The 15,121-nt window shown below is 42.2% G+C and overlaps 1 protein-coding gene across 4 annotated transcripts in view; it reads right to left on the bottom strand.

Moving 5' to 3' along the window:
- Window positions 1–15,121, bottom strand: part of disp1 (dispatched homolog 1 (Drosophila)) — a 335,964-nt gene that overhangs the window by 279,739 nt on the left and 41,104 nt on the right. For 2 of the 4 annotated variants that reach the window (XM_060848431.1, XM_060848467.1), the window contains exon 2: window positions 6,036–6,145. The gene's annotated coding sequence lies outside the window, so the exon portion shown is untranslated. Of the gene's footprint in view, window positions 1–6,035; window positions 6,146–15,121 lie in introns of those variants that run through there. The other 2 variants (XM_060848440.1, XM_060848476.1) reach the window with 1 other exon arrangement.

The raw sequence follows: 15,121 nt of genomic DNA, 5'->3' as shown, positions 1-15,121 counted from the left end.
GAGGGGAGTGGATCAGGATGATGTCAGGAATGGAGTATTTCAATGATGAAGAGAGGCTGAATAAGATGGGGTTGTTTTCTTTACAGTGAAGAAAGTTGAGAGTGGGCCTGATAGAGGTGCATAAGATTACGAGGGGCAGTGAACAGGGTAAATACAATTAGCTGTTCCCCTTAGTCGAAAACTCAAGAATAAGAAATTATTTTAAAATGAAAGGGAGGTGGGTTAAAGCGAATTTGAGGAAAGCTTTGCAACCGAAGGGAGGTGGGGTTCTTAAACAGACAGCCTGGAAGGGTGGCTGAGGCAGGAAACCTCACAACCGTTAAAAATACTTGGGTGCGCACTTCAAGTGGCATATCATTCAAAGCTATGGTCCTAATGCAGAAAAGTGTAAGTATTACTGCATTTTTAGACAGTACAAACTCAATGGGCTAAGTTGTCTCTTCTGTACTGTGTGGGTCTATGCTACTATGATGATTCTGAGGACTAATATGAATCTATTTCTTTTCGGGGTTAGAAAATTGTCAGAGGTTCCACTACAGACTGATTCTCCGTAATATTACAGTGGGAAAAAAAGACAGCAAACATCAGCATTCCTGCTCAGCAGGAATTCTGTTGCTTCCTGTTATTTGCCTGCCGCAGATTCCATATTCCTCTCACATGTGTACCCTCTGTGCTGGAGGCATGCCACAAGACTGAGGCATTCCAGTTGATAAAAGTCATGCTAATGGATGCAACAAAATCCAATGTTCAACATGCATTAACAAATCCAGTAAATCAGGATTATAAGAGAATTAAGTAATTAAACAAACATTTCTCTCATTCTTTTTATGCTCAGTACATGCAATTGTAAATGAGAAACTGGTTGAATGCAAGCTTTTAGCACAACTATATACTCTTACAACAGTCTACATTTAACATTTTTAACACAAGAAATAAGCTACATTATTTGCAAGAGTGAAAAAAGGAGAAATTGTCAACAGGATATTTGATGGCAGGAGAGGCAGGGACACAGTGGTGCTGACCAAAAGCTCAGTTGATGGTCAGACTTGTACAGGTTTTATAAAGAGCTGAAAATGTGTTGCTGGTTAAAGCACAGCAGGTCAGGCAGCATCCAAGGAACAGGAAGTTCGACGTTTCGGGCCAGAGCCCTTCATCAGGAAGTTTCCTGATAAGGGCTCTGGCCCGAAACGTCGAATTTCCTGTTCCTTGGATGCTGCCTGACCAGCTGTGCTTTAACCAGCAACACATTTTCAGCTCTGATCTCCAGCATCTGCAGACCTCACTTTTTACTCACAGGTTTTATAAAGTAATGCAACCGAAACACAGGTGAAAACTACTCAGAATGGGAGGAAGGATTAAAACTAGGGGCATTTGCAGCAAGAAGACTCGACAAATTAGTAGAAGGAACTGCATGCATAGTTGATAATGTTTAAGTCAATTTGGTGGTGATATTGGTGTAGGGAAGGAGCTAGGAGCCACTGGATGTCAGTGAACACACAAAGATGCATGAATTAGTAACTGGAAGACTTTTTAAATTCATTTGTGGGATGTGGGTGTCTCTGACTGGCCAGCATTTATTGCCCGTCCCTAGTTGCCCTTGAGAAGTTGCTGGTGAGCTGCCTTCCTGAACTGCTGTAGTCTACCTGCTATGGAAAAATCCACAATGCCATTAGGAAGGGAATTCCAGGATTTGACCGAGCCACAGTGAAGGAATGTTGAGTGGCTTGGAGGGTGGTGGTGGTGGTGGGTGGTGTTGGGGTGGGGGAGGGTGGTGACTTGAAGGTGGTGGCGTTCCCATGTATCTGCTGCCCTTGTCCTTCTAGTTGGAGGTGGTCATGGATTTGGAAGGTGCAATCTCAGGATCTTAGGTGAATTTCTGCAGTGCATCTTGTAGCTAGTATACACTGCTACTACTGAGCATCACTGCCGGAGGAAGTGGATGCTTGTGGACATAGGACGAATCAGGTGACTGTTTTATCCTGGATGGTATCAAGCTTCCTGAGTGTTGTTGAGGCTGCACTCATCCAGGCAAATGGGGAGTATTCCATCACACTCCTGACTTTTTGTTTAGATTACTTACAGTGTGGAAACAGGCCCTGCCCCCAACAAGTCCACACTGACCCGCTGAAGCGCAACCCACCCAGACCCATTCCCCTACATTTACCCCTTCAATCTAACAATACGGGCAGTTTAGCATGGCCAATTCACCTAACCTGCACATTTTTGGACTGTGGGAGAAAACCGGAGCACCCGGAGGAAATCCAAGCAGACACGGGAAGAATGTGCAAACTCCACACAGTCACCTGAGGTGGGAATTGAACCCGGGACTCTGGCGCTGTGAAGCAGCAGTGCTAACCACTGTGCCACCATGCCACCCACTCCTTGTACCTTGTAGATGATGGACAGGCTTTGGGGGAAGTCAGGAAGTGAGTTACTTGCCGACAACGACCAATGCCTTTTACAGTTACAGCGACATTTCCCTATTTTTATAGTCTAATCCTTTCACAATTAATGCCAAAATGTAACTTGCCTTTCTCATTATCTGCTGTCCCTGCATTCTAGTTTTCTACGATTCATGCATGAGGACACCCACATCTTTCTGCACCAAAGAACTCCAAAGATTTTCTCCAGTTAGATAATATGTTGCCTTTCCACTTTTACAAACAAAATGGAAAACCTCACACTTATGCAGGTCAGAAACATTTGCCAAACATTGGCCCATTCACCTAACTTATCCATATCCATTTGTAAAGTTCCTTTTTCTTCATTGCAACTCACTCTCCCACCTGTTTTAGTGTCATGTGCAAATTTGTCTACTGTACATTTTATCCTTGCATCCAAGTCATTCATATAGATTGTAAATATTTGAGTCCAGCCGACCAAACTCTGCTGGACCCCACTAGATACATGTCGCCAACCAGTAAAAGATCCATTAACCCCAACTTTCTGCTTGCTGGTTAGTCAATACTCTATCCAAGCTAATAAATTATCTCTAACCCACATGATCTCACCTTGCGTATAAATCTTCTGTTTGGTACCTTATCAAATGTCATCTGGAAGTCCAGATATACTACATTCACAGGATCTCCATTATCCACTTTCCTTCTAGTGATCTTCAAAGAGCTCTAGCAAATTAATTAAATGCAAACAAGGAGGCAAATGGAATGTTGGCCTTTACTTCAAAGGCAACAGAGTAGAAAAATAGGGAAATATTGCTAAAACTATCTGTAGGCACTAGTCAAAATTCACCTGGAATACTGTGCAGAGTTTGGCTTCCTTATTTAATATAGATACTGTGCTGTCACCATGAATTTTTCATAATCAGAGTTTTGTTGCTATTTTTGATTTTCACATACACAGTTATATTAAACTGGTATCTCATTTGGAACAATACCTTATTTTTAAAATGGGAAATACATAGCAGTTTTAATAAAAATGTTATAGAAAATATCTTTTCTTCATTCATGAGATGTGGGCATTGCTGGATGGGTCAGCATTTTAAAACTTAAATGGTTTGAAAAGGACATTTTAGGATTGGAGCTTCTAAGTTACTGTGCCTCATGTGCTTATATTAACAATACACTACATTGTGTTATGAAGCAAGACAGATCTCTTGAGCACCTCTAGTCCACAGTCTCATTCCACTTTGATGATCACTGATAATGAGTCGCAGTCCGGGAGAAGACAAAGCATAGGTAGGTAAAAGGTGTTGTGCATCTTCCCTTCCAAGGACAATGCACAGTTTACAGAGGGACCTCGATTATCCGAATACTAATCATCAGCAAATCAGATTATCTGAAGGATATCTCGAGGTCCTGATGGAAACATTACATCAAAGATGTGTTTCCAACAGTGATCACATCTTTTGTTTACAATGATTAAACAAATACCGTCTCCAAATGACTGACCTCCCGCCCTGTCTCTCTCCCCACACTTTTCCCAGAACTCTACAGAGGGGTAGACCTCCGTCCTCCTCCTCCTCCTCCTCACAGGCCCTGTCTCACAGATATAATCACTTAAGGAAAGACTTCTGCAAAATTTGATCCAATCAGTGACAGGGAAATCCAAGTGATACTCCAGGCCTTACATCTTATACCGTCGATCCTTGATCAATCTACACCTTCCTTCATCTGATGCCAATAAAGCAGGAATCAGCATGTTCTTAGGAATGTCTTAGAAATAAACAGCAAGCAAAATTGCATTCTTAGAGACAAATAAGTGAAATGTAAACTCCATTTCTCTTTTCCAAATGCTGCCCAATTAAATATTTTCAGACGTATTCTGCATTTAAGAACTCCAGTAATTGACTTTTGCGTTTAATCTATTTTACTCAGCACCTAAACTGCATTTGTCTTCAATTCCACTCCTGAATGGATCTTCATCAAGATGTGCTTTTGAAGGCAGGATTTCAAAACAGATGGTCTTAGCTAAGATCAACATGAAATTTCAGTAAATAACAAACAGAGGCCCTCAATACAACTGAATTCCAGAGGTGAAGTGAGAATGACTGTCATCACAGCTACATTTAACAGAGTGTGACATCAAGGAGCCATAGCAAAACTAAAGTCTACAGGAAGCAGGTGCAAAATTCTCCACTGGTCAGAGTTATACCCAGCACAAAGGATGATGATTGTGGAGGTCAGTCTGCTCAGCTCCAAGGACATTTCAGTTGCTTCATCAATTACCTTTCTTTTATCATTAGGTCAGATATGGGGATGTTTGTTGATGATTGTGCAACATCCAAGACTCCTCACATAATGAAGCAGACCATGCCCAAATGCAGTAAGACCTGGACAATATTCAGACTTCAGCTGATTAGTGGCAGGTAACTCTTATATCATAGAAGTGCCAGATAATGACCAATGCCAAAAAGAAAAGAATTGAACCATTGCCCCTCTACGTTCAATAGCATTATTATCACTGAATATCCCACTATGAATATGCAGGAGGCAAGGGTGAAGGTTATTATTGACAATCATCTAAATTAGACTGGCCATTGAGATCCAGTGGCTAGGAATTCTGCAGCAAGGAATTCACCTCCTTCCCCCCACCCCCCCAAAGCCTATCCACCAGCAGTCTGAGATGAGATGGCATCCACTTGCCTGGTTGAGTGTACCTTCAATAACAGGCAGGAGGTTTGACACCATTCAGGACACAGTAGTTCACTTAACTTTGTCCACTACCTTCAGCATTCACTGCCTTCACAGCCAATGTGCACTGAGCATTATCAACATCACCTCCTGACCCCTCAACCTCTACTACTTATTCAGACACAGGCTGCAGAAACATGGGAGAACAACCACTGTCTGGTTCCCTCCAAGTCACACAATCCTGACCTGGAACTCACCATGGTTCCTTCAGTGTCATTGGGTTAATATCCCAGAACTCCCTTCGTAACAGCAGCTACCCCGACATCACAAGGATGACAGCAGCTCAAAAAGACACTGGGCCACAACTTTCCCCAGGCAATTTAGGATGGACAATAAATGCTAGCTAAGCCAGCAATGATCATATCCCATAAACAAATGAAAAGTAACCATTTTCTAGCCCACATTTCTTTAGGGCACCAGGAGGTACTGTGTTGATAATACCTTGACATTAACTGAATATTTTAGGTGAATGCTAAATAAATTCACATACAAAATAATTTGCTACCACCTAGCCACAGAATGGATTTGCTGTAAATAGCAAAAAGAACAGTGCCAATGTGAAATGCGTTTCTACCATGGGCTGAATGGTTTCCTCTGCACTGCAAGACACTATGATTCACGAGTAATGGAGCAGATGCTATGAGCATGCCAAGTCTAATGTTGATCATTCCCCACTTGCTCCCACTCTTAGGTTTATTCCATCCAAGAACAAAGTAAAACTTTGTCCACCAGGGGAAACATATTGGAGGTAAGTCAGGGATGAGATCAGAACTGTTCAGTCATGTGCTCAGCTGCTTATGTTTCCCTGAAATTCACTATTGCAATGTTAAGGATGTCCATCATGCAATATTACATAATTCTCAGTCAAAATCCCCAAAGACTTACAGTTGTTTGAAAAGAAGGGTTCAGTTTGGTTCAATCACAAAGTGATCCACTGAGCAAAAATTCTTGAACTGTTCCAGTTGCATCACGGAGACTAGCACAGCTTTTGCAATCTGAAAAGGACAGGAGAAATTATTGATAACGTCAGCATAACATGAGAAGAATATGGACCCATAAAAGCTGGAAAGTGGTAAAACGTCAGTGGAAAACAAAATGACAAAAAAATGATTTGCTAATGTACAGAATCTTCTTCAGAGCAATGAGGTAATATGTCAGAGTAAACAATACGAAACAAACACCAGCAGTGGCGAAGCATGAAACTCTAACACAGCAGGACAAGACAAGGAGGATTAGGGCTGTTCAGTCCTTCCAGCAGTCTCACTATTCTGATCCTCTCAGTGCCTATTCCTGCTTTCACCCAAATATCCAATGAAGCAAGCATGCAGGTACAACAGGTAGTGAAGAAAGCTAATAGCATGCTGGCCTTCATAACAAGAGGAGTTGAGTATAGAAGCAAAGAGGTCCTTCTGCAGTTGTACAGGGCCCTGGTGAGACCACATCTGGAATATTGTGCGTAGTTTTGGTCTCCAAATTTGAGAAAAGATATTCTGGCTATTGAGAGAGTGCAGCGTAGGTTCACGAGGTCAGTTCCCGGAATGTCGGGACTATCTTACGCTGAAAGATTGGAGCGACTGGGCTTGTATACCCTTGAGTTTAGAAGGCTGAGAGGGGATCTGATTGAGACATATAAGGTTACTAAAGGGTTGGACACTCTGGAGGCAGGAAACATGTTTCCGCTGCTGGGTGAGTCCCGAACCAGAGAAAACAGTTTAAAAATAAGGGGTAGGCCACTTAGAACAGAGTTGAGGAGAAACTTCTTCACCCAGAGAGTGGTGAGTGTGTGGAATGCTCTGCCCCAGAGGGCTGTGGAGGCACAGTCTCTGGATACTTTCAAGAAAGTTGAATAGAGCTCTTAAGGATAGTGGAATCAAGGGTTATGGGGATAAGGCAGGAACAGGATACTGATTGAGGATGATCAGCCATGATCATAATGAATGGTGGTGCTGGCTCGAAGGGCAGAATGGCCTACTCCTACACCTACTGTCTATTGTCTATCCCTTCAGAATTCCAAAATCTAAAACTCTCTTTCTTGAATATATTCAGTCACTTAACCTCTATAGCCTTGTGGTAGAGAATTCCATAGATTCATTACCTTTCAATGAAGAATGTTTTCCTCATCTCATTCCTAAATGGTATATCCCATATCCTGAGGCCATATTCCCTGGTTCTAGACTTCCCAACCAGGGAAAATATCCTCCCTGTATCTAGTCTGTCCAGGCCTGTTAGAACTGTATAGGTTTCAATTATATCCCATCTCATCCTTCCACTCCCAACCCTATCACAGGTGAATAGAGGCCCAGTCAAATCAGTCAGTTCCCATAGTACAGTGTTGCCATCCCCTGTATCAGCCAAATGAATATCTATTATATTCCTACTAAAGCAAGTGAATTCTCTCCTAGGTAGGGAGATCAAAACAGTACACTATACTTCAAATGGGGTCTAACCAAGGCTTGGGATAACAAGGCACAAAATACTAAGCCACAAGAAGGTGAATGCATCACATTTTTTCAACAATTCCTGGATCAAGGTCTTGGTCAAAATCTCGGAATTATTGGATTGAGCCTTTCGGATTGAGTTAGCATATTCAAAAAGGAAAATAAGGGGCACCAAATAGGCAAGTAAAAATGAAAGCTTAATATTGGAAGGATTAGCAAGGGAGGTTGAGGGGAGACCTTACTGAGGTTTTTAAAATTATAAGGAAGGACATAGGTAAGGCGAATGACAAGGATTGTTTCCCTATGATGGGGGAGTTAAAAATGATATGGCATATTTTTAAGGCGAGAAAGAGAAAGGTTTAAAAAGGACTTTAGGGTTTTTTTTAAAACAGAGTGGTTCATGTATAGAGTGAACTACCAGAGGAAGTGGTGGGCACAGGTACAGTTACAATGATTAAAAGACATTTGGATAAGTTCGTGAGTAGGGAGGGAAATGGGCTAAGTAAAGGCAGGTGGGACGAGTTTAGTTTGGGAACATGGTCGATGTGGACTGGTTAGACTGAAGCGACTGTTTCTATGCTATATGATTCCATGACTCTGATAATGGCAGCAACACCTCGTGGAGAAATGGTAAGCATGATGTCACACTCACATGGCAGGGGACCGCAAACAAAGAGGAAGCCCACCAGCCAGCTGCATTGTTACAATCTAAGCTATCACATGCTGTGGGTCCTTCAAGAATACAGAGGCACCAATGCTTCACAATTGGGCCTTCAGTTGCAGGCTGCAGTTTTCAGGCTGGTTGTTGAACAAGTTGTTTCCTAAAGGGTCAGGAGTTAGTTACAACAATCTGGTATGGTCACAAACCCCCTAGACATAATTTGTACTGAGCTATGTCATCTCAGCCTCGCAGGAGCGGAGGGGTGGGAGAAATATCCTGCTAGTGCAAATGTGAATCTGAGCCATGAGGATGGGCATGAGAGAATAGGATTGCTCTCAGCTCTTGTATTTATAGAGATTTATAGCATGTATCAAATAATCAGCCTAAAAATTGTGCTGTAAATCAACAGCAACAACATACTCTCTTTCCCAGAAGGAGTTTTAATCTCTACTTGTTACTGTATTAGGAACTGGTGGGAAAAGTCACATGCACCCTTCAGTGGGTGCCATGTATTAGTAAAAGAAGCCAGAACTCTCAGAACTACATTTTTTCTTAAGAATGTTCAGGATGTTTTTGAAGTGCATTGAAGACAGACGACAATTCAATAGTATTTTCCAGCCAGTGTCAGCACATAACAGCAGGCCAATTACAATCATTGTTAACTGAATGAAGCTCATCCTGCACTGCACAACCGCAGAACTTAGCCACAGTTTGTCATATTTTGATTATTTTCCCAAGAGAAACTGCTTGGGAAAACAAAATAATTATAAATTTATTTTAAAATGCACTGCATTCATACAAATGTTTAAAATACTGAAAGGAGTTAATTTCTTGAATTTATAGGCTTCAAAATCTTCTCAATAGCTTAATCCCCTCACTAGGACTGCAACTAAGTAAACTATTCATGAAGGCATAAAACCTTGAAAATGTTCAGCAGAACGTGCAGCATCTGTGGAGAGTGTGTGACAGTTAATGGTTTCAGTCTGTGACCTTCAGAAAATTCTCCAATTGTTTCATCACTGACCTCCTGTCACCCACAAGGTCAGTAATGGGGATACATTCAGATAATTGCGCATTGTTCAATATTATTTTCTACCCCTCAGACCATCTCTAATGAGAGATTATTAGGGGTCTCAAGGGTTACAGAGAAAATGCAGTATAGAGGACATGCCAGATAAGCAACGATCCTATTGAATGGCAGAGCAAGCTTGATGGGCTGAATGGCCTACTCCTGCTCTTATTTCTCTTGTCATACGGCCTAAGAATGAGTCAGACCATCATCACATCTTGACAACCAATGACATGACAATCACTAACTCCTCCCACATCAACAGCATTCATCAGAAATGTAAGTCAAAGCAGCCATTTTAATATCGTGGTGACAAGAGCAGGCCAGAGGCTGTAATGCAAAAACATGCCTGTAGCAAGTGACTTAATTCCGGACTCCTCAAAGCATACAAGGTATAACTCAAGAGTGTGACTGACAACTGTCCACTTGTCTGGAATTGCAGTAACAACAAAACTCCAGATGCTTAGCACAAGTGATAACAAAGCAGCCCACTTGATCAACACTCTGTTTGCCCACCTAAACATTCACTCCCCATTGACATCTGGGCTCAGTGGCACCATATACAAGATACACTGCAACCTCACACCAAGGTTCTTTCAACAGCACCTTCAAGCGTACCGTGAGTACACCATCAATTGTAAATTCCCTCTCCCAGCATCCAGGCTTGGAACTAAAATCACTTTTTCTTCAATTTCACTGGGTCAAAATCCTGCAATTCCTTTCCTAACAGCACAATGGGTATGCCAGCAAAGTATGGACTGTAGCTATTCAAGAAATCAGCTTGCCACAGTCTGCTCAAGGACAATTCAAGGTGGACAATAAATAGTGGTCTGGCCAGTGACACTCTCATTTCAAGATCAAATTACATTTTTTTAAAAATTGAAATGTTAGAAGTGCAATTGTTTTAAGTAGCTGAACAAGGAAAGGTACGAAAGAAACAAAAAGGGTCTGTGTTAGGATGAAAGATAGGAGAGATTAAATGACAAACAAGTTAGTTGTAGAATACCAAATGGAGCAGTGGATTGGGCTAGAAAGAAGTGGAACAATGTGTCTAGAACATCTCTAAATGGTTGATGTCTCTTTTAGGGGATTTAACACCTCGCAAATATTGGACAATCTTGGATCCCTGACTTTCTCCAACAATTGGGTGGCACGGTGGCACCGTGGTTAGCACTGCTGCCTCACAGCGCCAGAGACCTGGGTTCAATTCCCACCTCAGGCGACTGACTGTGTGGAGTGTGCAGATCCTCCCAGTGTCAGTGTGGGTTTCCTCCGGGTGCTCCGGTTTCCTCCCACAGTCCAAAAATGTGCAGGTTAGGTGAATTGGCCAGGATAAATTGCCCGTAGTGTTAGGTGTAGGGGAATGGGTCTGGGTGGGTTGTGCTTCGGCGGGTCAGTGTGGACTTTTTGAGTGGAAGGGCCTGTTTCCACACAGTAAGTAATCTAATCTAAAAACAGAGGAAGATAAAACACAAATGTAAGTAATTAGGTCACAGCCAAATAAGTTTTATTTCAAATCTAACCAGTCAAATTAGGTTTTGAAATGTGCCAAACTACATTTCATTCTCAATACAGTGCTTAGAGGGAGACCGAAAATTTAAAAAATACCACAGGGAACAGGGTACAGTTTAATTCATAGAGATGTCACAGGAAATCTGCAACATTATTGATTGGCGAAAAACTGTGTAAAACTAATAAAAGTATAATTTTATAAAGAAGAAAATGCTACTTGGATTTCAGGAAGGAACAAAGGAAAGAGAACTAAAATTAAATCTGATCAAAGTAAAATAAACAGTAAAACATTGAGGATGCAAAAAAGGCTAATGTGAATGAAGTTAGATTAGATTAGATTACTTACAGTGTGGAAACAGGCCCTTCGGCCCAACAAGTCCACACCGACCCGCCGAAGCGCAACCCACCCATACCCCTACATTTACCCCTTACCTAACACTACGGGCAATTTAGCATGGCCAATTCACCTGACCTGCACATCTTTGGACTGAGAGAGGAAACCGGAGCACCCGGAGGAAACCCACGCAGACACGGGGAGAACGTGCAAACTGGTAATTTTTATAGTAATATTATATTTATTTTAAGGGCATTTTCAAAGTTATGGGATGGTAAGTCAGCAGAGACAAGTGAAGTGTATAACCTACAGTCCTGATTTCCTGTTAAATCAGGGACATACTCTGTGTCCCAGACAAACACATCTGAAGAGGTGTCTTTGCTTACACAAGCTTGATTGAAGTATCAGGACACTAGAGTAGGGGGTTCAACCAGAAGTTGTGGAACACAACAGTACCAACAACAGAGGGATGGACAAGGATGACGTCCTGAAGGTAGATTTCAGGAAGTTAGGAATGAAATTTAAAAAAGAGGACCTCAAGCACGATAATCTTAGGATTACTCCCAATGCCATGTGCTGGTGAGTGTAAGAACAGACGGACTAGTCGCTTAAATACATAGCTGGAAAACGGTGTAGAAGGAAGCCCATTAGATTTCAGAGGCACTAGAACCTGGGTAGATGGAATCTGTGCAAGCTGGTCAGGCTATACCTTAATAGGACTGGAGCTGATATGATCTCAGGGATATTTATTAATGTATTTGTGGTGGGTTTAAAGGAGTCTTTCACTCATCCCTAAAGGTTCTCACAAGATTATTAATTAGCCATTTTCATTGCATGATATTAAGTTCAATGGAGAGTGCAGAATCAGCACCAGATATACCTAAAAATGAGGGGATAACCTGATGAAGCTATAATACAGGACTAATTACATGCCATACATCATAAGCATCAAGCAATGGACAAAGCAATCCTATAACCAACAGGTCGGAAATAATCTCTGCAATCCTGCCACATCTGCTCAGGAATGGTGGTGGAAAATTCAACAAATCAGTGAGGATGTAGCTCAACACATATCACCTTCCTCAAAGATAGAAAAGGCCAGGATATCAGTTCAAAAGATAAGGCTGAAGCATTTGTAATAATCTTCAGCCAGAAATGCAAAGTAAATTATCCACCTCAGCGTCCCTAATGGTCTCCAGCATCACAGATGCCAGTCTTCCAGTCAATTCAATACACTCCATACAATAAAGCACTGGTACCGCAAAGGCTCTAGGCAGTGACAAAATTCGGGCAATTGGACTTGAAAACTTGTGCTCCAGAACTCACCACTCTGCTAGTCAAGCTCTCCCAATAGTGTTACATACTGGCATCGACTTAACAATGTGGAAAATTGCCCAGTACACAAAAAGGACAATCCAAGCTGGCCAATTACTGCCTCTTCATCCTACTCTCAATCATCAGTAAAGTGATGGAAGGTGTGATTGACAATGCTACCAAGCAGCACCTGCTCAATAATAACCTGCTCGGTGACGCTCGGTTTGGGTTCTGCCAGGGCCACTCAGCTACTGATCTTATTACACTTTGTTTCAAAAATGGACAAAACAGCTGAGGTGAGGTGAGAGTGACAGACTTTGACATCCAGGTCACATTTGATCAAGTGTGGCATCAAGGTGCCCTGGCAAACCGGGAATTAATGGGAATCGGGGGGAATGGTCTATGCTGGTTGGAGTCATACCTAGCATATAGAATGATGGTTGTGGTTGTTGGAAGTCAGTGGGTGGCATGGTGGCACAGTGGTTAGCACTGCTGCCTCACAGCGCCAGAGACCCAGGTTCAATTCCCACTGTGTGGAGTTTGCACATTCTCCCCGTGTCTGGGTGGGTTTCCTCCAGGTGCTCCGGTTTCCTCCCACAGTCTAAAAATATGCAGGTTAGGTGAATTGGCCATGCTAAATTAACCGTAGTGTTAGGTGAAGGGGTAAATGTAGGGGAATGGGTCTGGATGGGTTGCACTTCCGTGGGTCGGTGTGGACTTGTTGAGCCGAAGGGCCTGTTTCCACAATGTAAGTAATCTAGCCTAATCTAATCTAACCTAATCCTCAGCTCCAGGACATCCAGTTCCCCAACCATTTTTAGCTGCTTCATCAATGACTTTCTCTCAATCATAAGGTCAGAAGTGGGGATGTTCACTGATGATTGCACAATGTTCAGCACCATTCCCAACTCCTCAGAGACTGAAGCAGTCCATGTTCAAATGCAACAAGATCCAGACAAAACTTGAGGCTTGGGCTGAAACGTGGCAAGTGATACTTGTGCCACACGAATGCTAGGCATGACCATCACCGATAAGAAATCACTCCTAACCACCAAACATTGGCATTTAATGGTGTTACCATTACTGAATCCTCCACTATCACCATCTGAGGGTGTTATCATTGACCAGAATTTCAACTGTACTCACCATAAAAATACAGGGGTTGAAGATTCTGAATCCTAAGCAAGTAACTCATTTCCTGACTACTCAAATCCTGTAAACCATGATAGCAAATGGGACCAGATTCATTTAGGATATCTGGTCATCATGAACAAGTTGGACTGAATGGTTTGTTTCCATGCTGTACGACTCTATGACTGTAAGGGACAATTCAGGAGTGTGTGATGGAATACTCCCCACTTGCCAGGATGGGTGCAGTGCCAACAACTCTCAAGAATATTGACACTATCTAAGACAGAGCAACCCACATGATTGGCACCACATCCACAAACTTTCCCTCCCTCTACCAATGAAACCCAGCAGCAGCAGTATGTACTATGTACAAAATGCAATGCATACAAAGACCCTGAGACAGCACCTTTCAAACCCACAACCACTTCTATTTGGAAGGATAAAGGCAGCAGATACAGTGGGAACCTCCAAGCCACTCACCATACTGATTTAGAATTATATTGCCATTCTTTTTTTGGGTCAAAAATCCTGAAATTCCCTCCTTTACCCTCCATTGTGGGTCTATCCATAGCACATGGACTGCAGTGGTCCAAGGTAGCAGCTCACCAGCGTGTTCTCAAACGCAACTAGGGTTGGGCAATAATTGTTGGCTCAGCCACAGACACCCACATCTCACAAGTGAATACAAAAAAAGTCAGATCTTCAACATGCCGATCCAGAAAACCATCCCGAACACACTCCAGAAATTTGTTCACGATAGTTTTAGTGCCCAATTCGTTTATATGCAGACTGAAGACACCCAAGATTAAGATTACTTCTGCCATGCCTCACAACTTCTCTTACTTCCAGATTCTACATGTTCCTGACGACCACTACTAATCATTTTGGAATTCTCTATGCCAGAGGGCAGTAGTAGCTCAGTTTTTAAGTACATTTAAAGAATGATAGATTTCTGTTTACCAGGTGCATAAAAGGCTATCAGATAGTTTGGATAGAAAGCATTGAGGTGTTCAATCAGTCACGACTGTAGTATATGGTGGAGTAGGTTTGTTGAGCTGAATGGTCTATTTATGGGAATGTCGGAAAAGTACTGCATTGATTAGCCTGTTTTATTATATGGAAGTCATTTACACTAATTGAATGATGTGAATCAATTTTAACTGTTGCACAGTATATTCACTTCATTTTGAAAGCATTTTATCTACTGGTATCAAGCCTCACGATGCTGTACAAGCAACCTGTATAGTCAGGTCACCAATTACTTTGAGTAGAAGATGCAATTACAGTCACTCTGTCCCTGGTGGGTAATTGGGGTAGCATCATTCAGTCAAAGTGGAACTAGGGAGAGTACAGGCCCAACATGTTCTCTTTGGGGTGAAATGTAGGAGCAACAAGCCCAGAGAAGGGGGTTAAAAGGTATACTTCACATTTATATTCACTTTGAAGGAAGAGTAGAAGAGTGCGGATAGTGTCCATCTTACGACACAGTGGTAACACTCCTATACTGGGAGG

This window comes from Hemiscyllium ocellatum, chromosome 3, assembly GCF_020745735.1.
Source record: "Hemiscyllium ocellatum isolate sHemOce1 chromosome 3, sHemOce1.pat.X.cur, whole genome shotgun sequence".
In the NCBI taxonomy this organism is placed as follows: Eukaryota; Metazoa; Chordata; class Chondrichthyes; order Orectolobiformes; family Hemiscylliidae; genus Hemiscyllium; species Hemiscyllium ocellatum.
The sequence above is the reverse complement of the archived record's forward strand: the minus strand, read 5'-3'. Positions and strand labels throughout refer to the sequence as shown.